The 25,536-nt window shown below is 32.2% G+C and overlaps 1 protein-coding gene across 21 annotated transcripts in view; it reads right to left on the minus strand.

The window, feature by feature from the left end:
* The window catches only part of LOC143667177 (CUB and sushi domain-containing protein 1-like), a 315,312-nt gene that overhangs the window by 106,302 nt on the left and 183,474 nt on the right, over window positions 1-25,536 (minus strand). The window contains exon 24 of one of the 21 annotated variants that reach the window (XM_077141085.1): window positions 2,487-3,210. The exons of 19 other annotated variants lie outside the window; for them this stretch is intronic. The gene's annotated coding sequence lies outside the window, so the exon portion shown is untranslated. Of the gene's footprint in view, window positions 1-2,486; window positions 3,211-14,699; window positions 14,965-25,536 lie in introns of those variants that run through there. One more of the 21 variants, XM_077141086.1, reaches the window with a different exon arrangement.

A 25,536-nucleotide genomic window follows, 5' to 3' on the forward strand; every position in this document is an offset into this window, starting at 1 on the left:
AACTCTACTAAGCTAAGTAAAAGCAAATCTTCAGAATTGAATTTTACTTCTAACTACAGCATATAATCCAACATATTTTACTTTAGTTATCTATGGGATTTTCCCTCTTGACTATGAACTGCTTAAAAATAAAGAACATTTTCAAAATTTATCCTGTTCTGCTAAATGCAAGGGAACAGATAGAAGTGAGGGTAACTAATTAGCAGGGTTATAAGTAACATAACCATATTGAAGGTGAATATGATTGAAAGGGGATGGATAGTGTCATGCATCTTATGATTAAATCTACAGCTATAAATAAGTTCTTGCATGAACTATTTCAAAGGTTCGATAGTGAACAAGGAGTCAATAGTAGAGCAGTATGGGGGAAAACTAAAACTGCATGCTATGGCCAGTAGTTAACAGAAAGACATCAGCAGTACAATGCCAGGGGTTGTGTGGGAGGGACATGATAAGGGGTAATTTTGATTTGATAATTGGTGACACTGTGTTTGTCAGTTCTTTGTTGCTATGAACCAAGGAAAATTGTTTAAGATTTAGAGTGCTGCTGATTGTACAACCAAGTGAGGATACTGTAAGACATGGTTTGTTTATTTTGGACATTATTCATAATCCCCAATAGATTGAGGGAGCTAAAGGGTACAATGACTGATAAGAAGAATGGTAAGCTGTGATATAATTATTTGATGGAATATGGTGTGGCTGCATAAAGGGAAAGATGTTGAGAGGCATGTGATGAACTGAATAAACCATGGGGACAATGTGTTATGTAAAATAAACCAGAAACAGAAGAACTGATATGCAAAATTCTCCTTCAGAAAATATTTGTAAGAAAATAGGAGCCAAGATTTTAAGCCCTTACAGCAAGCCACACTTAGTTGTAAATATATTTCTAGATTCTGAGACACTGAGCTATATATGTATCAATTGATATTTCCCTGGAATTTTGAATAACTGTGGCACCTAAGTCCCAGAAATGTAGTGCTACAGCCCTGTAAGTAAACATAGCGATATAACAATTTAAATAACAGTTAAAGTAACTGAAAAGGAGATCAGGCCTCAATTATAGTTAAAAATGGCACTAAATCTGGCTAGGTCTAAAGTAAATCAGAATATAGGGTAAAAGATGATGATGTATGTACCTTAGACCTTCACCTACTATATGAGACCAAAGGCAGAGAGGCTGATAATGTCTAGGACCTAAGTTTTCAGTAACACATAATCTAAATCAACCTGTCTGGATAGCTCATTTAAAACCAAGCTCCTGGAGTCCAGAAAGGGAATGAGAACTTGTAATTCTGTATAGCTTAATGTAATGCCATGATATATCTCAGACTATGGTGGGCTGATAATTAAGAAGTATTGGTAGAGTTCCTTGTGGGTCCAAAGAGGGGGGAAATGTATATATATGTAACTATTACATTTTCCCATCTGGGAAACTCCTAATACCCTCTCAACCACTGGGGACTCCCAAGAAAATAGTCCAAGCTTTGGACTTTGAGGTTTGTCATTATGAAACTTATTTCTGTAGGAGAGAAGATAAGACTACCTATAAAGAGGGTTAAAAGTTGCTTCTAGGAAACGTCTTTTGCTGCTCTGATGGGGCCCCTCTTTCACTCTAAGCCCAACTATGCAAAGAAAATCATTACCCTCCCCCCTACATGGGACATTCAGCAGTGAAAATCTCCCTGACAACATGGAGACAAACTTCCAGGGATGATTCTGGCCCTGGTGCTATAGGATTGATGCCTTCCAGACCAAAAGAGGGAAAAGAAGTGTAATACAATAAGGCATCTGTGGCCAAGGAGATCAAATAGAGTCAAGAGATTATCCTGGAAGCTACTCTTTTGAAAGCTTCAGTTAGATAGTGCTGATTGCCATGATTTGCTAAACCCCAATTCCTAGGGCTTGAACTAAGACTCTATAAAGGTTTCATGCACTAAGTTTGCTTTCCTGGAATCTCTAATTCTCAGAAGGTTCCTACATCAGATATATCCTGAAAAACAGAACAACCAGCCTGTTCAAGATTGCATGCCTTTTCCCTTTAGTGTTGACACCCCTTCTCAACATGTAAAAGTCAGAATGGGCACTGCCTAAAGATCCTGATAGATTGGGAGAGGGATTGGAGGAGAAGGAGGGGGTATAACAGAGAAGATAGGGTTTAACAAATGAGTATAACTGCTGAATCACTATAACAATATTCCTTCTAGCCTCCAGTTTTCTGGAGCAGCTAGAGGGAAGAATTTGAAATAGCAGAATGAATAGAATATGAAATAGCCCATAACAAACTCTAGGATCTCTTCTATGATCGCTTGTTTGGTATATAGAGGCTCTCAGTAAAAGTTAATCAAATTAATGTTTACATTTTCATCAGGTATCAATGGATGTGCAATATAACTTATACAGTATTTATTTGTTAACTATGCACAACATAAATATAGCACATAGTTATAAATATATTTATTTCAATTCTCATAGCAGCCCTAAAAATTTTGATATTTATTGTACTCATTTTACAGATAAAGAAATTAAGCCTTAAACAGATTAAGAAATTTGCCTAAGTCTATGTGCCCAGTAAACAGCATATCTAGAATACTATTCTGGGTCTATCTGATTCCAAAATCCAAGTTTTAATCAGCATATATTACCTTCAGATTCCTATTCAACTTTGGGATTCAACTAACTCGAACCACCTTCTCAGGAAACCTGATGCTGTGTTGCTGAGAGTGACCATAAATTCATATTCTGGCCTTATCTTGGTTATTCTGTTTTATTTTACTGTATCTGAGATTTAACTACAAGGAGACATGACTGATTTTGTAGCAAACATGTCAAATATTATAGGTTGAACACATGAAATTCTAGTATTTGACCATTTGTGACCTCTTCAAGTGGTAGTTTCACATATTTCAAACTAAATACCCATAGGAATGCCACTATTTGTCAGCTTGCCACATCAGAATGCTTTATTCTTATTTTAACAATGCTCTCACTACTACTGAAATAAGTAAATTTACATATTTAAATATTCTTGAAGCTCTCTTTCAGAAATCCCTCAGAACCTGTAGTGAAGTCTTTGTTCATTTTTCCTTTTTTTTTTAATCATCAATGTAAATCTGGTATGAGGAAAGATCTAGAAGATTGACAGAGTCATGTCTAGTGAATATCACAATTGTTCAAGCCAGAGAATCAGGCTGGGTCCCAAACATTCTGCAAAACAGCAAATTAAATGATAATATATTTCTGTAGTATGAGTAAAATTCCAGAAAAGTTTAGAAAAACATGAACTTTGTTGAGGTTTAAAGTATGGCCTTTCAATCTGACTGCTTTGTAGGAGACACCAAATATTTGGATATCTAACTTTGAATATTCATTTTAGCCATGATTCTACTGACTTTCTTTAAAACACCTGAGCAGCATACCTAAATATCTACAGACATAATATTCCTTCCTTTAGGGCTCTTACAATCTGCAATAAAAATATATTTATATATGTAGACTCAATTACAAGCAGGGTATATGTGAAAAATGCCAAGTAAATGATAGAAATAGAAAAGCTAATGTGAACTAAAGATGATTTTCTTAAGAAGGCCCTTGATATTTTCAGAAAAAGTTTTGCCAAAAAATTGGGAATTATCTCTGAAACAGAAATATCCACATGGATCTTCAGTTTAGGATTTACACAGTACATGGTAAAGTGCCTGAACTGTAGAAGTCATTACCAATAGTAAAGACTGTGTTTAATATAAGTCAGCATGCATTTTAGTGTGACAGCAGATAAATATGTGAACACAGATGTTGGATACACTTCCTGTCAAACATATGATAATAAACGAATCACTTGAGTACCTAGTTAAAGCCACATATAAGCCTTTCTTTTTCTTCTCTTAAAAAAATAAGAGTCATTGGATAAGGATCTGATATCTATCAATCTTTTTTCTTTTGTGATACTTTAAAGCTTTGTAAATAGACTTGTCTTGGTTGTTTTACATTTGTTTAATGCTACCATCAGTTTTAGCCTTTTCATCAGTGTTTACCTAGTATCATTTTATGTACTGTCCTCCTGCCTCCAGTGCTAAAATCTCCTTCTATGCTAGGCCTTTCCTTATAGGTAAACAACATATTAAAAGAGCTATTAGTGAATATGGTATTTCTAAAGAACAAGGGGCTTACTTTTATAAAATGGCTACGGATCTTAAATTCTACTGGAGTGATATTTGCTATTTTGTGCAGATTCATGATTTTTTCTAAAGAATATATACAATTTTTACTCAAGGGCACATGTCTTCTCCTGCTGTAGAAGGTGGACAGTGTGGCGATGAGACAGGGAAGCCTCCAGAGTCCATCTACAACCATAGACTACATTGCTGTTGGGGGTCTTGGTCAAGTGCTTAATCACCTGAACTTATAATATTCAAGACAATTAAGATTGATTAAACTCTAAGAACAATGTCTGAATACTCAGCAACTTTTATAGAAGCATTTGGGATATAAACTGTATTCATTAGCATTCTTATTATTACAAAAAAAATAGGATCAGAGATTTCCAGGGGCAAATAAATAAAATATTATTTCTTTATTGATTTCTAATCCTCAAATTCCTCAGTTTGGATTAATCCACTGCTGACATTAGATATATTGTGGATAATTTGTAAGCTTTCCCATGAAAAGCTGATAATTCTACCTTTGTACACCTTGTTAAGGTATTAAGAGCAACAGGGTGCTACAGAAGTTAAAACGCTTTCAACAACTGTGACTACACAAGCTGTTTTAAATAGAAAAAAATAATTACCTTTTGGCAATATATCTTTTAAAATAAAATCTTTCCTTACATATTATAGAGTGACAGCAAAGCCATATTATTTGATTAAGTGCATATTATGAATTGATTCCCTTCCAAAATTAAAAATATTTCTATTCTGAAGTTTAAGGAAAAAACAGGGAGAGAGGAGGTAGCCCACTAAAGTAGGTACCATACCCAGTCTTGTATTTCATCCTTCCATATCAAGCCCAGGATTTTAGACCTTCATAGAAATAGCTTCAAGTTGTAGGTGATGTGTGAATTTATATATTCATCTTATTGAGAAAAAAATTTCAAGAAATAAGATATTAGCCACCAAAGTATGTTCTTCATTTGAAAGCAAATATGATATAGTGAACATAATATGGACATGTATTATTTCTTGGATGGGACTATCATAAAAGCTGCCGTTTCATTTTACTTGTTTTACAGGTTTAGTCTAGTTTTACTTTCCTTCTTACACAATTATATATATTTCTCATTTAAGGTAGTTAAGTTGTATATTGTTGGAAAACATTGAATACATGAGATTTGTTTGAGCTGTGCAGAGACCAAGCTGTCAGAAGAGCCTAAAACACAAAAGAGAAGAATTGCCTTGCTTCACCTGTTGAGACATTACACATTCTGCTATCCAAAATGAATCATAAACAGCATTTAAATCAAACAGAGGAATATTTTGAGAATCATCATGGCCTTTAAAATTGCTTGCATTTGTCTAAATAGCATTGGTCACTTTCTTCTGAAATCCCATTGGCCACATGGGGATGATTTTGACTAGCATTCTGGGAGAATGGGATTCTGAGTGTGACACACAGTGATATGCAAGTGTTGGAAGCTGGGAGGGGACTATGAAGAAGGCATCATGATAGCATTACTACTATAATGTCCCATGCTGTAGATAGTCATTCATTTACTGGTCATTCTTAAACAATATTATTGAGCACTTAATGGATTCTAAAAGTTCAGAGAAGAATGAGGGATAGCTCCACCTTCGAATGTCCTTAAGAATGTCATTGTGGAAGAGGAGATTAAATAAATATCATTACAGGTTCATGGTGGGTCCAGTGGTAGAATACTCACCTTTCATGTGGGAGATCTGGGTTCAATTCCAGGACCATGCACTCCCCCCCAAATATATATATATATATGTCATTAAATTTACACATAAAAATAGTCATATGGAAAGGTGGCAGCCCAGGGTAGGGATTACTAGTTGTACTTGAAGGTGGGAATCTGGACAAGGCAAGGTGAGTCAGACACTTCCTTCAGGTGCAAAATTTAAAGACATGACTTCAAATCTCAGTAATCAATATAAATTATATATATATATGTATGTATGTATAAATGTATATACTGTATGTTGTGCGGTATTGAACACATCTCATTCTTTTCCATGTGAATATTCCATTTTCACAGCAACATTTATTGAATATTTCTTTCATTTTTTGGAGTGCATGGGCTGGGAATCAAACCCTGGTCTGCCACATGGTATCCAAGAGTTCTACCACTGAACTACCCTTGCATCTCCAAGGTAAATAATATTTTAATGCACTATTTGGAAACATCAAAAGTAATACAAAAATCCATGATGAAAAAATATCCAAAAGTAAATAAAGACAAGATCAATATATTTATTTTTCCCTTTTGCTTCAAGTTCCAATATGGCTTGACACAGTACTGAACATGGATGAGTATAAGTGGTTTCTTGAAAAATGAACAGAGATCTATGTGAAAAAGGGAAGGAAAAGAATAGTAGGTATTGGGAACAATGACAACAATCATGCTGGGCCAACAAGCACAGATAAGGACAGTCCTTGATGAAATCGTTGTGGTCACACCTTGGCTAGAGACAAATATTTCTGAGTGGCATATACAACACATAGGTGAAGGGTGAAGTCTGGGGACGGAGTGAAAGGAGAGAACATGCAGAGTTCACAGGAGAACAAAGCAACCTGGAAACTGCAAGATTTTACCCTTCAAGGATTTACTCTATAATGAGGCAAATGTTATCCCTGGGGGGTCATTAAAACTCCAGTGACTTAATCCATGCTAAAAGCTTATGGAGCTTCAGACTTAAGTTCTTCCTCTTCAAATACAATGTTGAAGAAATGTTTCCCCTGAAAAGATAGTCTGATTCTCCAGGTTTGGTGGGAATATCCAGAAGCATTGTCACTTTTCTATTTCTGATATGAAACACTATCACTCCACCTTCAAATCAGTTATTTGTATTTCTGAACTTTGTTTCTAGAACTTGGCTTTCTTGAGGATAAAGACCAACAGAGTATTGCTAAGACTTTCAGACCAGTTACATCCATTCTTTCCCATAAATTAATAACCTGGACTTCTGATATAAATGAAATTGAGTTTACGGTCTTAAACTAACAATTTTATATTTAATTTGTGTAGGTTGATAAAATACTGACTGAAAAGACTGAGTTATGGCATCCACTGAGAAAAGATATGTTAAGTTCTTATTAAACCTCTACGGCATTATCATATTATTACATAGCACATAGTTGAAAAGAAATTTGAAAGTACGATATTAAAGCCCCAAATTGAGCAAGCACACCACCATTAGATTACTGATAATATGTGTGCACAGTCACACAGTTACAGAAGATGTATCCATATCAATGCAAAGGGGAGATGGATAGTTCCAATGACGGATAGTTCCTGGCATACAAGAAATGTGGGAATGACCCTATTTAAAAGAAAATGAAATAAAATTCACTCACTTAAAATATAGTATTCAGTATTTAAGGGTTATATGTTAGTAAGAAATGTTTCTTTGCTTGTCCTTCTATTATAGATTTACATAAGTAAAAAAATGCAATCAAGAAATACTAGAATAAATTTCTACCAATATCTATTAATGAATAATATACATTAGATTTAAAAAATCTCATAATCTTGGTGTTTCTTTTAACTAGAAACAAAATCTTATAATTTCCCTTTAGGCAGACTACATTTGTGCCACAGTCCTTTTCTAAGGTTTAAGGAGGATTATTGAATTGGGCAAAGTACATCTTTTTTCATCATCAGAAGTTATAGCTCTTGGTCTGAGAGGCTGAAAATGATTGAGAAATACTTATATTGATTCAAAAGGTAAAAATGTTAACAATATGTTATCTGCTCTTGAAATGATAAGTTTCGTGGTTATCTATTGCTCATGTGCAAGCTGCTGGAATATTATGGCTCAGCAAAGGAGTGGGTCAGTTCTTCTCTCATGAGAAGAAAAGGAGATTTAATATTCATTTTTTATTAGACAGCCTCACAAGCTGTCAAATTAACATGGTTGAAATGAAATTAATCCTCATCACTCGGATGTCTCTTATTCCTTTAAATAGACAATGCTTTCAAAATTCAACCTTCAAAAATCTGTTCTACTATTCTGCTTTTAAAAATAAAAAAAGCCAAAGGTTAAATTCTGAGATGTTTTGTGCTAAAATCTCTCTTAAAATGAAGAGAAGGTGGTAAATAGGTAGCTTAGGTGTAGATAATTTTTTTCCTCCTTGTAGCTATGTGGCAGATCCACTTACTTATCTCATGAATTTCCATTTGCCAACCACAACTGACACAGAGGCAGCTGAAAAACAAATCTTTAATTCACAGTAAATAACCCAAGCCATATTGTGAATGTATCAAACAAGAATTTGTACTAATGCACTTATAAATGACAACCTGATTCCCTAAGCTTAGAAACATTTCCTACCCAATTCATCCACCCTAAAAGTAATTTTCTCATACTTCCTAATATTTGTTAAAAGTAGCTGCAACAAAGGAAGACTATGTTTATTTTTAAAGAAGAGTTCCTCCCAATATTTTCATGCTAAAGTTCATGCTCCTGTGTATATTTGTTCTCTCATCCACTAAATTTTCCATAATAAGTTTGTTTAAGAATTATGTACAAATATAATGTTCAAAAGCCACTAAATATATTTATTGAAGACTACAATAAAAAAGTTATTTATTACCAATCTACATCATTTTTTGCTATTAACTTTGGTACAAACCTTTCATGTTAATGATTCCATCTAAAATGTTTTGTAATGAATGAAAAACAAGACAGGGCTCTGGTATCTATTTACTAACTTATACCCAAATGGGGATTTTCTTTTTCCTTTCTTAAAAGAACACTTAACAATTCTAGAGAAGATGGAAATCATTCATTATTCAGATACTCAAGGTTTATTTTAAACGTGTCATGCCATGGCACTTCTATGTCATGCCTGTGAATCTACTAAACATATCTATTTGGAGGCATTTGTATATAAAATACACCAGGAAAAATACTTTTCATGAATATTATGCAATTTATGGATGTTGTCATTCAAATAATTAATTTGTTAGTCAAATTGGCAGTGTTAACATTAAAAAAAACACCAGAATCCTTTCTTGTTCATGTGAATGAAAAACAGCAGCTTGTGAACTAAAAGCTTGACATTGTCTGTAATAAGGGAAAAAATAGCTTAGTTTGCATTTGAAAAACAGCTAATAAAAGGCCTGATTGGTCTCTGCAGATGTGTGTTCATAGGCCTTTATCTCTAAGCAGCATATTAAACAATACATTGTAAGAAATGCCTTCAATAAGAATCCTTTCTATTTCCTTCTCTGAAGGCTGTAGAAATATCACTTATAAAAGAATGCTAACAGAAACTACAATGTGGCCTCATAAACAAGGAGAAAGAACATGAAAATACATAAGAGCAAATACTAAAGTGTGGAAACTTGAAAGAGAATAGAGAGAACATTCTATTAATTTGGGTTAAACCAATTATAATGTATGGGTAAAAAAGTACAAATATGGGACATCAGTATTTACTGAGGTAGGATTATTGACACATATTTCTTTCTCTTACACGAGTTAAGCCAAAAGAACAAACAATATGAGGTTTTCTTATTTTTGTTTTTTTCTTTTCTTCTTTCACAACATGGCCCTAGAAATGAAGCACTTTGTGATTCATAACATGTGAAGCAGAAAAACTTTGTCTTAAAGAATCAATTAAAATAGCCTTGGTTTGCTTGGTTAAAAACTAATTTAGATAGCAGAATATTAGAAAATCTACCTAAGTGTTCACTATAAGAACATTTGTTCTACATTGCAAGGATGTGTCCATCATTTTATAGACACAGAGTAATTATCATAGTAACTACCCAGATCTCTGTGTTGTAGGTGACAATCTTGTTTTTATAAAGGTGACTTTGTATACTGATAATTGTTTCTAATGATGAGCAGTAATATTTTCATTTATTGATGCATACTGTACATTTTAAAGATATTTTAAGTTTATACATGTTCTAATTCCTACATATGGTCCTACTTGATCTAGCTCTGCTGACATTGCCAGCTTTTCTGCTCCTTCCTTTGCTCTCATATACTCTCTAGGTTCCCTCATCAAGAAAGATAAGCGCATTAAGTACCCACATCATATGGTTGATTAAGAATTATGTGATGTTTGACATGTGAAGTTTTGCACTTAATGTGAACTCCATATTGTTCAGCATTTGCTAGCTGTTACTGTTATTTGTTTTCATACTATAAGTTGCTGTATTTTTACAACTTTCTTCTGATGCTTCTTCAGGTTGTATTACTTATCTGCAGAACATGATGAAAATAAATACCCTTGAAAAATGATTTGTTGTGTTGTAACAGTCAGCCAAAAGAACTCTATTACCTAAGTTAAATCAAGAATAGAAACAAATATGATTAAATATTTCTATGGGACTTTAGAATAAACATGCTTAGAATATCAATTTTTATTTGTGGCAGAGAGAATTATGTTAAGTGACATACAGAAACTATTCTGGGAATAAGCTTATCTGTGGTTAAACCACAAAATAAATAACAGAAAATTGACTACTCTTTCTGTACATTGAATTAGAACTAATATATTCCTTGCCAGAGTTCATAACTTAAAATGCAATTTTGGGAACTTCTATTTCACATTTCTTAAAAATTACTCAAATCTATCACTTGAACTCCCTGCACATATCTGGCACAAGGTAGACACTTGATGATTTATTGGATTGAATTATGTCAACAGTTTGCAAAGCAGAATAAGCATGCAATTCAGAAGCAATTTGATAATTGAGTTGCCAGGACAGGATTTACAAAGGGACTGGGTAGAAACTTTGCCTTTCAGAATTTTATCTCCATAGTTCTTTGGAGAGCATACAAATTGAAATAAAATAATTATGAAGATGAAATGCTCAGTTTAGGAATAGTGCTTTATCATTTAGGAACTATTTTCACATGATAGTTAAGACTACCTGTTTAATATGAATACCTTGATTCATGAACAAGGTGAGGGAAAATAAATCAGTTCTTCAGGTGCAAATCTGGGGCTTTAGCTATAGAGAGCTGGTCAAGTATTATTATGTTGAACAATTTTTATTAACAAGAACTCAAAAGAAAGATACCTGCAGTGTGTACCCAGGTTTGCACTGAAAGGAGAGCATATCATTCACCATGTATCGCTCTCCTGTTTTGATGCCATTGCTAGGAAGGGCTGGTTCTTGGCAGGCAGCAAAGACCCACAGCTGTAGAAATGCAAATACTAAGATTTATATATTACATGATATAAATAGTATCCTTGTTACTGAATAACAAGAAGTTTTTTCTATTGTTCTCCTGCTATAGAAGTGAAAGAGGCTAGAATTCTATCTCTTCTTAGTTACAAAGAAGAGTTTAAATACATTTAAATCAGTTATAAGCTAACTCTTAAATATTAATTTATTTCATCTTCATAAGGTAAGAGTCAGGCTCTTTTTAATAATAAAATTTGTTATTTTTATGTTTAGTATAAAATACCCCAATCTTAATGCATATGCAATTTAAAAGGTTCTAAAAATTATTTCCAATTATATGCAAAACCATATGATGTTCCTCTCTTGCTGTTTTATTCAAGCATACTTACTAATTTGTATTTAAAAATATAAGTGTGAATCTGGGAATTTCATCATTCCAGAAAAACACAGTATGAGAACAAATATCCTGTATTCAATAGTTCTTTCTCTGTTACTCTCTTTCTTTTTAATAAAAGACAAAAAAAAATTCATGCAGTCTCTTAGATAAGTAGAATAAATATTTACAGATCTTGAAGCTATAATCAGGCACTATATTAAACTAAATTATCTTCAGTTAGGATATTCACAAATAAAAAACTCCATCATGTAATGTTGGAATCTAGCTTAAAATAGCAGGTAAATTAATTGCAAATATTACTTAAAACTGATAGCTATCTGTATAAACCCTTCCTATAATAATAAGAAAAATATGCTGCTATGATATTTTGTGTATGCAGAATTGCATTGGAAGAGCTATAAAGATTTTTTGACTGCAGATAATCTCTTACATTAATTTATTCAAATAGGATGAAACACTGAGGAATGGAGACGGAATAGGAGAGGGATGAGTGTGAAAGACTATAGATAACCCAGAGCCATTGAACTGTATGAAATGGGAAGAAAATATGTAGACAGCATCAGCTCCATAATTTGCACAGCCCAATGAAAAATATCTGAAATGTCATGAAAATGTCTGCTGCCCTGTCTTGATCACAAGACTGAGGCCACATGCATGTAGCATATCTCCTCTTCACATATTCATGCTCCATTGTCTCACTAGATTTCACTAACCAAACACAAGTTCCATGATAGAGTTATTAAATCTGCATAGATTGCACACTTATGAAACTGGCACTGATCTAGGCTTATGGATATGAACAAGCAGTCCTTGGAGATATCAGATAAATGAAACTGAAAGTCAGGTTATTGAGGAACAGGCATTGAGGTACAATGAATCTGTCTGTTTGGTATGCAGCTCATCATGAAGATCCTTTACTTACTTGCTTTTCAAAGCCTGAGGTAGAGTTTGCTGGAAATGAAGACTCTCGGGCCCTGACTCAGATCTACTGAGTCATAATCTACATTTTATCACCATTTAGATAATTCTTATGCATTACATTTCAAAACCATTCACCTGTTTTTCCCATAGTTGTGAGAATATGAAACAAAGAAACAAAGTGCTTCCATTTTATATTAGTTTTTTCATTTGGGAATAGTATAGAAATCATGTCACTGGTACATAAATTAGCCTGATAATTTCAAGCCATAGAACACATTGATTCTATATGGGATATGTATATATGAGGTATGCCATGAAGTTATTTTGTTGCTATTTTTTTAAGGCAAAATTGATTTCCTCCTCAATGGCTGCATTTTAAAAAGCATAAAACACCATATAAATTAAGTGGCAATATTTTTTATTTCTAGCTCAGAATTCCAAGCCATGTAGGGCTTTTCATAGAAGATAAAATTGTTGAGTATGGAAAAATATAATCACTTAAGTGTTTAACTTGTTCTATTAGTGTAAATCTAATTTATCAACCCATTTTTAATGTTAGAATATAGATTATAGCTGTATTTAAACTTCACTTTTTTTCTACTAGGATTTGGCAGCTTTGCCTACCATATATCATTTAGTGTTTAATTTCACCTTGAAAAATATATTTAACATATTCTTGGTATTAAATTTCCAACTAAAACTTGGAATACTAAGAGTCTAATCTATGATGATATCACATAACCACCATTTCAGGACACTTCAAAACAAATATACAGCAATTGTGACAGGGATGAGAAAGTATCAATACAAGAATAACTCTCAAGAAAGGAAGGGGGAAAATACTTTATAATTTAAAAAAATAAAGCATGACAGGTAATAGAAAATCAAATTCCAGATGCTAAATTTTCTGTTCTTCTACACCAAAAAGTGTTTACTTATTTATTATATAAGCATAATATATAATGATTTATATTATATATTAACTTATGCTTTTCTTCCTTCAACTCTTTGTCTAATTTCAATTCATCCTCTTAAAAAATAACTTACATTTACATCTATAACTGCTAGGATTAGAGCAAATTTCCTAGACATAATGAAAACAAAAAATCATGCTAATCTGTGTTTAATTGGTTAGACATGTCAGTAGTAATATACAGACCACAATATCTGAAATATCAAAAGGTACATCTTTCCTTCTTATCACTCCTTTCTCCTTCCCTTTCTTTATCACTCATTTAATGTATACTGAGTGTCATTATATATGTACTATACGTTAGGAGCTAAGAATACAAAGGTAATACAAGATATTTGCAGGAGTACATTCTAGAAATAGCATTTAACTGATTACTGTCTCTATATGCAGAAACTTAGCTACAGAATGGATGAGTGATTGATATGATCATGTACATATATTTACTGAATTATCTTGGACTAGAGCCCAACTATTTTCTATTCATTGCATTTATCTCCTCAAGATGCAAAAATCCACTTGCAACACTAACATTAATTCAACTCAGTGAAAATAGTGGATATATGTTCTGAATAAATGACATAAAATGAGGGACTTTTTTTTTTATGAGTGAATAGATCCCTACCCCAATAACAGAGGGGATAGTTAAAAAATGTGGCAGATAAAGAATGAGAAAGTAATTGAGATGGAAGAGTGACATGTTAAAGCATGGCACAGAGCTGAATGTATTAAAATATGACACAAGGAGAGAGTAATAATTTCCTGTGTTATAAAGACATGATGTAGTAATCTTTATAAGGAAAAAACAGCGATGTACAGTATGAACTCAAAGATAAATCATAAAGGACTTGGGGTAGATCTAGGGATATTAGCAACAATGTAATGCAAAAATTCAGTAACTTAGAAGACAGGATTTATTTTTGAATTGTGAATGGACAGAAAGTGGTATGCTTAAAAATGTTTGGTACTGTTTTGTATTTAATCATTGTACTAAGCAATATATGAAGTAAAGAAGATTTGACACAAAGCAGGTAGGGTGATGTATGATGATAAATATGAACTGGAAAGAAGATGTATTAGTTTCTTGGCTGCTAAAAAAACACCATAAAATCGGATGGCACAAATAATGGGTTTTAAAGTTAGTAGAAACCCAAAATTGTATCAAAAAGGTTTTGCTTTCTCCCTGAAGACTGTGGTGTTCTGGGGCTTGCTGCTGGTGAGCCCTGGTCCTCAGTACTTGGTTTTTCCACCACATGGCAATGTACATGGCCATCTCTTTTCTCCTCCAATCTTGTGACTTCCAGCTTCTTGATGCTCCCACGGCTTCCTCTCTTCCAACTTGCTTTGCTTTTAAGGACATCAACCATATCACATTAAGGCCCACAATCACTCAGTTTGGGCACACCTTAACCAACAACACCTTTTAAGGTCCTATTTACAAATGGGTTCACACTCTTAGGACCAAAGGTTGAGACTTTAACATGCATTTTGTAGGGGACATGATCCTATCCCCAACAGAGGGAAAAGTTCATAACTGTATATTTCATTTTTAAAGAAATATAAAATGTAAATGCAAACCTCTCCTTTATGAAAAATTTTAGAAGAATCATGCTTCGCTTCAATGAAACCTTTATTCTATGTTGTTAAGCATGGCTGGCCATATCAAATGGCAGACAAATTGTAAAAACCATCATTTAAAAGATGTTTATTTGGACATGGAAACAGCCATCTAGGAAGGCATATACAAATGAAAGAACTACTCTAAAGACCTACAGAATGAAGTTGTGAAACACAACCATATGTTGGGAAAATTCAAAATTAATTTTATAGTACGGACATCTATAAAGAGTACATTTTCAGATGATAGGCAAAATATTTACATGGAGAATTTCTACTTTTTACAAATCATAGTATACTAGTGTATACCATAAATGTTAATAAAACAAATATAATTTAGAAATTAATATTTCTTTAAAAGATAGCAAACCACTGGATTCTGAATCACCTGGCATCCTAATTAAATGTGAACACAACTGTACCAATCTTAGACTTACTCAAGCAGAATCCATAGGATGGATATTAGTGCAAGGAAATCTGAATTTTTAATGTTTCCCAAGAAATTCATGCGCATAAGGTTTAGAACTTTAGAATCACTGCTAAAAAGGAACAATGTAACAGAAAAAAGTTTTATGAACCATGATGTTTTATTTAATGTTATCACAGATATATTTATTTGATGATATTAAATATTAAACTTTGGACATTTTGAACCCCAGACTAATTGGACTGCAAATACAATTAAAGGTTTCACCCACCACTGATCATAAAATGTGAATGTTATGAATCATACTATAACAATAAACCTCATCAGGTCTCTGAATTTATTGTAACAATTATTCCAAAACCATTAGGCAAACTTCAAAGAATAGTTAGCTTAAAATTTGGAAATGAAAATTACTCTGAAACACATGAAAAACATATATTTTTTATCAAATATTTAGAAAAGGATAATAAGACTTATTTAGATATAATACATTGAAATGTCTGGACTAGTTTCTTCTACTTGGCACTGTGTTCATATATGTGGATTTAAACCTTAGAAGCTTCAAAAAATGTGCTATTCTAAAAGCTCAAAGTACAATGAATGGAGTCATCAAAGAGAGAGGAAAGCAATTTCAAGTGGAGAGCTTCATAGCAAAACATTATTTGTCTTCTCCAAAGATATGTCTAGCGGAAGTTCATTATTGTATCTACTTCTCAGAGATTCACCAAAGATATCTCATTGTTAAAAACAATGAGAAATCCAAATGATGCATCCTCTTCATCTTTGTTTAACTCTGATTTCAAATATTTATTGAATCTTATAATAAATTACCACCCAATAATAACACAGGGAACTAGAGAATAGTTTGAGAAGCACTGATCTTTTCCAGTTTCCTTATTCATAGATGCCAATGTCAAGTCTCAGAGAGTTTAAGCAATCTATACAATGTTATAATACCTGAAAATGACATATGCGGTTAGAAAAACCAGGTCTTATTAATCACAGTATTTTACCCACCCCAGTACCACACAGTATAGTCCTATTAAGTGTAAACTTTTCCTGCCACCAACTTACTTATCTTGTTTAATTAGACTACAAAATTCATAGGGATAAAAACTGTTTCTTGTTATTAGTATACATTGGCACTTAGCATGTTGGCTGGTACAAGGAAATATATATTTGTTCAATTAATAAATAGATAAAAGTGTGAAGAATTTTGGCAGGAATAGGTTAGTCATTAGTTCAAACATATTTTGACTGCTAAATAATGATTTTCATATTTTTCTTCAATAAAGAACTAATACTATGAAATAGGTTGCTCATTAGTGAAAAACATCTCTTGAAGAAATGATAGATTAAGAGTGCACAAGACATATCATTTAATTCACTCCTCTCTTGCAGTAAAAAGTGGAACTTCCAGTTTTATATAGTGTTCTAAATTATGTGTATATGATTATATGAATTTTATGTACTTATGTTGGATGGAAATTAATTATTAATGATGTAATTATGTCAGTCTTTTTTTTCCATAGAGCTGTTTATTACCAACTCCAGCAATTTCCTCACTTGCACATTTATTAGATAGACACATGGTCAGAAAATTCAGACTATTAAATTTAGTTGGAATTTAAAATGTCAAACTTGATCTTAGTCTCAATTATGAAAAAATAAAATTAACAATGCATGAATTGATTGAACTTTCCAGGATTTGTGAGTAAAAGGTCCATTTATGTTTAATGAAATAACAATGGTGGTAACTTCTTAAAATCTTCTTAGCTTTCTTATTTCATGTTTCATATATATTAATTGGAATAATTATCACAGCAAATGTGGCTACTTGATATAAGTGAATATATGTACACATAAATGCATAAAAAATGATTGCCATTCACATATTCTCTAATTTTTTTATTTAAAAAGCAAATATATGATATTTAGATTTAATTAAAATTCTTAAAATGATAAGCCAAATCAACAGATACTGAAAAAGTCATACAATTTTATTTTATTGAAATAATATTTTTAGTAAAATATATCCATAATCCCAGTACATTTCTCTTGTTCTAATGTACTTGGGTCAGCAAACTAGGTACTGTGACCAAAATCTGGCCATGCCTAATTGTTTACATATTTTTTATGGGTGTTAAAATATTTACTATTAGCTGATCACATGTTTTACAGTATTCCATTTTATTCTTAAAGTATAATACTGCATTATTTGAGCTCACACTAAAGCTTGAGCAAGGCAGACCAAACATGTACCTATTATACCAGAGGTATCATTATTTTGTTTGTGTCCCTGCTTCTTCTGTAAAATCAGATCCTTAAGATGACTGATTGTGTTTCCCTAAGAACTAGAATAGCCTCAGTAAATGCTCTCTTTTTAATGACTACATGCACCATGCACATCTATGGAAAATACAAAGCAGTTCACAAATGTGCAATTCTTTGTTTACATATTAAAATAGTTATAAAGGTTTTTATTTAGAATTTAAAATTGAATGTTAAAAGAAAGATATGATGACAGATCTAGACTTGGTTTCTTTAAACATTTTCCCCAATTGGTTATATGACATAATGAATAAATCATGTAAAAACAAACAAAGGAGCCAACACAATTTATTGAGTTATTCAGGAAGATTAAAGAAGGAGGCAGACCTGGAGGGAGAGGGGGTCCTAATATTGCCTATGATTCCAAAGAGTTAATCTAAAAGACAAAAGACAAATAATAATCCAATAGAAAATCTGTGCTATAAATGAAGCACATGTGCAATAAATCTCATAAAAAATATATGCGAAAGACATGACCATGAGTTGATATTTTCAGAGAAAGTTTAGAAAGGGCTACAGCTTGAACAGTGTTTGAAGGGTAATTAGAAAAGGTAGGAATGGAACAGTAGATAAGGACAATATAGTAAGGATTTGTTTGAAAATGAAAATTTATAAAGCATATTAAGGGGACTACATCTGTCAGAATTAAAAGAAAACAGAGGGAGATAAATTATTTGACGCATTATGAGGAGCCTTGGCCCAGATAAGGAGGCTACAAAATGGCAAACCACTGAAGGGTTTTTAGCATGGTAATTGATATCATAATCAGTGACATTACAGAAAAATCAAAAGTGCATCAAAAGAAAGGCCAGTTAGAATAGGATTTGACCATGAATGTGGGTGCTAAAACACTGTGTTGATATTTCTTCTAGCTCCCAGTATTTTGGAGCAGCTAGAAGGAAAAATATGAGATGGTGGAATGGTAGCCCATGACAAATTCTGAGATATGTTCTGTAACTTCTTGTTGAAATGTGCTTTGAAAGTATTACCCAAAAGTTTGGGGACTGGCCCTGTCCTCATTTGCACTTTCAAACCTCTTTACTTTTTCCCACTCATAGTTTTGCCTACCATCTAATTCAATTCCATTTATATGACTCAAATTCACTCCCCTATGTCTAGAGACTTGATCAAAAATTCTGAGAGGACTGAGTTTCTCAAAAATGATTAATTGGTGGTTGGTTAAGTCACATATCCATTAGTTATTATTTATTCCATTTCTAGCATCTTTATTACCTAATTACTCACCATCAAAAATTTGCAAGAACTGTGATAGAATAAATAATTCTTTCAAGTTTTAACATCCAAGACATGAATTTGGTAGAATAGCATCATAAATTTTAAAGCTTATAATTTTAAAAGAATATCCTGAAACTGAAGGAGTGATTTAAAAATAGAGTAATCATAATATTCAAGTGACCACAACCACTAATAAAATAAAATATTTCAACATGCATGTCCCTACTGAACTATATTCTCTGGAAGAAAACCCCTTTAGATTTACCCATTATCTGCACATAGAGTATTTATAAGAATACAGAAGGGGTAGAAGCAGAGAACTGAATTCATCTTAACAATTTATATATGTACAGAAAATGTTAGTTTAATTCTATTAAATAATTGCCATGTAATTTTCCTAAATTTGGACACATAAACCCACTATTTGAACAATTTTAATTTTCTACAACTTCATACTTCTCTGCATGTTCGCTTTATAGACTAGCCTCATCTAAACCATATAGCACTTAAGAAAATAAACTAAAAAACTATTGCTTACAAAACTATAATGAGAAGCTGCACTACACAGTAAATCAAATACCATGAACACATGCCTGGCACAAGAAATATACTCAGAAAAAAACCAGTAAGAACATTATCCTGATGCTAGTTTTCAGGTTTCTTGTGTAAAGGGCTAAACTCTAAAGGAGTTCCCCAGCCAACAAAGAATGAATCTGCAAAGACTGTGAAAGGTATTTTGTGTTTTTTGTCTGTGTTTTTGATATATTTGGCACACAAGGAAACCTCTGTCATACCACTAAAACCTGTCATACCATTAGGTGGATAAGAGATACTTAAATTGCTAAATATCAGAATTAGCATATTAAAGTATTAACATGTACAGTGGGCAACAAAAGATTAAAAGACATACAAAGAAACAAAAAATGATGGTCCATCCAAAGGATTAAGATATAACATCAAAACACCTCAAGGAAAACCAGAATTTATACATATCATTCAAAGGCTTTTAAAGATAAAAAGTTGAATATGCTCGAAGAGCTAAAGGGAACACTGCAAAAGAACAAAAGAATATCAGGAAAATGATATATGAAAAAAATGAGAATTTTAATAAAGAAAGAGAAATTCTAAAAAAAAACCTTAAACATGGGAGCAGATTTGGCAGCCTTATCAAAAATAAATTGGTCATAGATCTGATTAGGAGATAACTTCATTTTGTCACTGAATGAACACACTCATTTATAGGGTGTCCATTTTGTGCAAAGTATTGAGCTGTCATTTCTAGGTATAACAGAATGAAATTTTCTGCAAGCACATTCAGAGGTATATTGAAGCTCCATCTTATCCAATCTTTCATTCCCTATCATTCTCTTTTTTGTGTGTTGTATGGCAGAGTCACATTTCACTCTTTTTTTATATGAGTACCCCATTATTGCAACACCATTTGCTGAACTTTTTTGCTTGTTGGTTTCTTTTGTTTGTTTCTTTTAGGAAGTGCATGGGCCAGAAATTGAACCCGGGTCTCCTGCACAGTAGACAAGAATTCTACCTCTGAACTACCTTCCCACCACCCATTTCCTATCATTTTATTCCTGCTCATCACCCAAGTTAAGAAATATTATTAATATTATCAATGTAATATTAAAGTGTCATTAAAATGTATTGATAATTTACATGTATTTATAAGGATTACTGTAATTATAGTGGGCTAATCTAAGTCATCAATCAGTTACAATAACATCCTATTAAAATATTTAGTACTTTTCATTTCAAAAAGCTTAAGTCATTTTCCAGATATTTAATCCTCCTTTGGATGCTTCCTTTTGCCAGTTTTGAGAATAGTACACAAAGGAAGTGAAAAGTAGTCTATTTTTAATCACTGAAAAAAAAAGCATTGAATAAAGAGACTTTAAAAGAACATCCATAATTAAAATGATTTTTTAGCAATATATTTCTATTGGCCAATTTATCTTTCCCCTACAGGAATTAATGCTATGTATATTATATTCCCAACTTTTTATCAAGAAATGATGTATGACTGTTTTGTAAAGATGATTTCTGTATTTTTTAGAGAACTTTTTTGAAAAGGTTTCCTTTTCCTTCACAAGTGACAAAATCTTTTAGAATAGAGCACAAGTAGAGTTCACTTCTGTTAATTAATTGTTAATTTTCTCTTTTAAAAATGATCTATGGTAATATGTCTTATTTCAGGTTTTTGCTTTTAATGTCAGAAAACTCAATGTCAAATTTAAAGCCTAATAAAATGAATTATTTTAATCTAAGTGGCTAGTACATTTACATCTTTCTCTTTAGTTTAGTTGTCTATTTAAAAAAAACTTTATTATTCCATTTACAGAAACCCTAATTCCAAATAAGGTCACATTCTAGGCATGATGCTAGAGATCACATATTAAAAAAAAACAACTTTATTTTTATATTAAGTAATTGTCTTAATTATATGTACTATCTATTTTAAGTTGCATCAAATGCTTTTTTGGAAAACAGAAAGTTTACCAAGTTTTTTAAAATGTCAAGGCAATCTTATTTTTTAATTCCCATTTGGCTATATACCTTGGTATTAAGGTCTTATCTGTTCATAATAAATAATTTTTTTCACTACACACCCATCAATTACATATGTACCATATAATAAAAACTTAATCACTTTTAATGAGTTTTGAACTTACACTTGAAGTATTTGTACTATACTGCAAAATGTTCTGAATAAATAACTGTAAATAATTACACTTTTTACAAAAGTGTAAATGTTATCAGTTATAATAGTAAAATATTTCATGTATGTTTGATAATGCCGAGCAATAATTTTAACTAATGACAATGCTTGAACTTACAAGCATACTAAAATTGTGGAAAAATGTTTTTCATTTAATTCCATTTTGTAAAGGAATAACACTCCATTCAAGAATGAAAGAATTGTTAATGTTTATATTTCTCCTAATTTGCTCTGTTCTCCTATAGTGAGCTATAAATCACTAACTCAAGTTCTTACTTTTCTCAGAATAAACATTATGTAAATCTTTTACTTCAATATTTTGGATGCTCTTTTCCTTTCCTTTCTTTTCCTTTTTTCATTTAATTTCATTTATTTTCTTTTCTACCTTCCCTCCCTTCTCTCTTTCCTTCTGTCTTTTTGTCTTTCTCTTTCTTTTTCTTTCTTTGACAATGAAGCTAACATTTCCACAGATTTTATGTTTCTTGTTCTGATCCATATATATATATATAGTCTAGTCATAAGGATATGGCTTCCACATTGGACTGTGTCTGCCTGCTACAATTCTTTGTAGGATACCTGGAATTTATACTTCACAGTACTGCATAAATCTTACTTCCCTTCAGAGATCGAATGTCATATTCGATGGACTCCAGAAATATTGTGTTGATTCTACTGGGTTTCCCAGTGGTGAACATTAATAAGAAAAAGCTTCTAGAGACAGGAAATGAAATAATAATGCTTCTCTGTATAGAATTATGTTGGTACCATTTGACTCAGCGTCAAACATTATCCCAAAATAGGCTAAAATAATTGCAGCAGCCCATTCCTAGATATACCTGATTAGGTTTATGGCATTAATTTTGGATAGATGCCATTAAATGGTGGTATTGGATGGCTCAGTGTGGATCCAGAAATTAAATATATCTTCTGATTTAGCAACACAGGAATATGTATAAACTCACAATAATTGTCCAATTTAATAAAGTTCTTAATTAGAAAAGTAAGATTATTAGAAAATTACTACCTACAAGATTAGAATACAAGCATTACTACCTACAAAAATTAGAATAAATGGTTTCTATTTCAAGCAATCTCTACATTGGGATCAATTCCATGTTGGATAAGAGTTCCCTGTTAATTAATCTGCAATAATCCTCTGATATTTTTCATAATTATGACGAAACCTATATCACCACTTTAAAGTTATGTGTATAATTAGATAGATGATACATAGATAGATGGATAGATAGATACTTTTTTAAATGGTTATTCAAGAATAAGGTTCTTCATGGGTAATGCTATAGATTGACTCATGTTCCCACAAAGACATGTCAAGTCTGAACACCCAGTCCTGTGGATGTGAACCCACTTGTAATAGCATCTTTGAAGATGTTATTAGTTAAGGACAGGCCAAACTGAATCACAGTGGACTTAATACAGTATGGCTGCAATTCTTAAGAGCAGAGGAAATTTGGACCTACTTAACAGAAGACAGATCTGGAGAGAGGTGACCATGTGACAGAGTCAGACATTGGGTTATGGATTGCCCACAAAATGCCATCAGAATGCTCAGACTTCAGAGAAAACATGATCTAACTGAAACCTTGATTTTGTACTTCTTGCTCCTAAAATTGTAAAGATAATAAATTACTGTGGTTTATACCAATTAGTCTGTGATATATATTGTTTATAGAAACACTGGCAAACTGAGATAGTTAACCTAAAAAAATAATTTTAGTATTTACACAACTGTTCTTGAAACAGAACAATTTCACAAAACCTTGTAAGAACTTCCACTTCCACCCATGATGTAGAAACCTGCGAAATAGAACACTGATCCCAATTGAATAAGGAGAAAAAACTAGACAATCTATAAAATCAGATTTTCTTAAACCCTTCAGGGAGCTGAGGTTGCAAGGTAACCAGATCATTGGAATTACAAAGAAGGACAAGATAATTAAATAATATAAAGAAGGAGCGATGGCTTCAGGAATATAATAAACATTTCCAATATCCTGATCTTTCAAGCCTTTGCACAGATGTTTTACATAAGCAGAAAATCTAGATCATACCTATCAAATTGGACCTCCTTGGAACTTCTTTGGTTATTATTAATATTTTACAACCTATCATTTCAAATAACATTTTTGTTTTCTGTTTCAGAAATTCCTATCACCGTTCATTTAGGATAATAGACAGTTATAGTTAACAGTGTGTCTAGACTTCATTTTCCACAAGAAAAATGATGCTCCTCAGATGGAAGCAAGTGTGGCATAGCCAGACAGCACAGGATTTTAAGGCCAGACAAGCTTGATTTCCAGCACTGACTCACAAATGCTTTGAATTTCCATACATTATTTAATGCTACTAACTCTTAATGTCCTCATTTGCAAAACAGGGTAATTGACATTCTAGATTTCTAATAGGAGAAAGTTATATCAGGATGGTTGGAATACTTTCAAAAGGTACTCAGTAAATGGTATTTATGATAAAGTATTTTTGGTGCCTCTGCATTCCATCAGTTATTAGCAGTGTGACTGTGATCAGGGAAGGTCACTATAAGTTTTGTTCTTTCACCTTAAAAAACTGAATATATTAATGCCTCATAGCATTGTTGTGAGGGGAGAAGAGCAAGCACTTAGCATGCTAAGGGAGAGAGATGGCATAGGGTAAGTGTTTATTAATTATTGTTTCAGGATATCAATCAACAAAAATCTGAATTTACAGATTGGAAATATTTATTTTGAGGTATATGTAAAATATGTGAGCAGATTAAAAACATTAGATGATCTGTTGGCTAATTCTGTCAAAAGTCTTTATCACCTTTATGCTAATATTAATAAGGTTAGTTCTACTGATACCTCATATTTCACACTGGCACAAAGAACTAAAACAGGAAATGATTGCCTTTAAATATGTTGGAAGTAAAGAAAGGCATGAACTATCAAAATGGTGTGAGCATCAGAAAACCACTTGGAAAAGGAAGGATAACAAATGTAAAACTACCTTTATATTTGCCCAAATAAAAAAAATTAAGTAATTAAATAAAACCTTAAATTCTTAAACAGGGTTCAATTCAATTATAAATATATTAGTCTTGCTCTTTTAATAAATGATAATGAGTACAAGTACTGTAGAATGTAGATAGTTATATTATTAGAACTGAAGTCCATCTGTGTATACAGAAGAGATTGTAGACAAATTAATTTGCCAGCATCTCTTTATATAAGAAGTGAATGGAAATCCAGCAGCTACTTTAACAGGAATAGAAAAAAACACTCATCAATTCTAAAACTGTTAAGACTATTAGTGAATTTATTCACACTATTATGAATAAATTTTATAATTTACTACCTACAGATGTTCACAAAATGTATCAAAGTAACAGATTTTTCCAAATATATCCTACATAAATAACATCCAGAGTATCATTTCACGCTGTCACTAAAGTAGTCCTACTCAAATAAACTGGAATAAGCTTGCATACAAATGCCTGTAATAAGTAGGGAAATTTAACCAGAATGCAAAACAGCCCTGTAGTTTGCATTTGGTTCAGAATATTTATCATCAGCAGGAA

This window comes from Tamandua tetradactyla, chromosome 23, assembly GCF_023851605.1.
Source record: "Tamandua tetradactyla isolate mTamTet1 chromosome 23, mTamTet1.pri, whole genome shotgun sequence".
Lineage (NCBI taxonomy): Eukaryota > Metazoa > Chordata > Mammalia > Pilosa > Myrmecophagidae > Tamandua > Tamandua tetradactyla.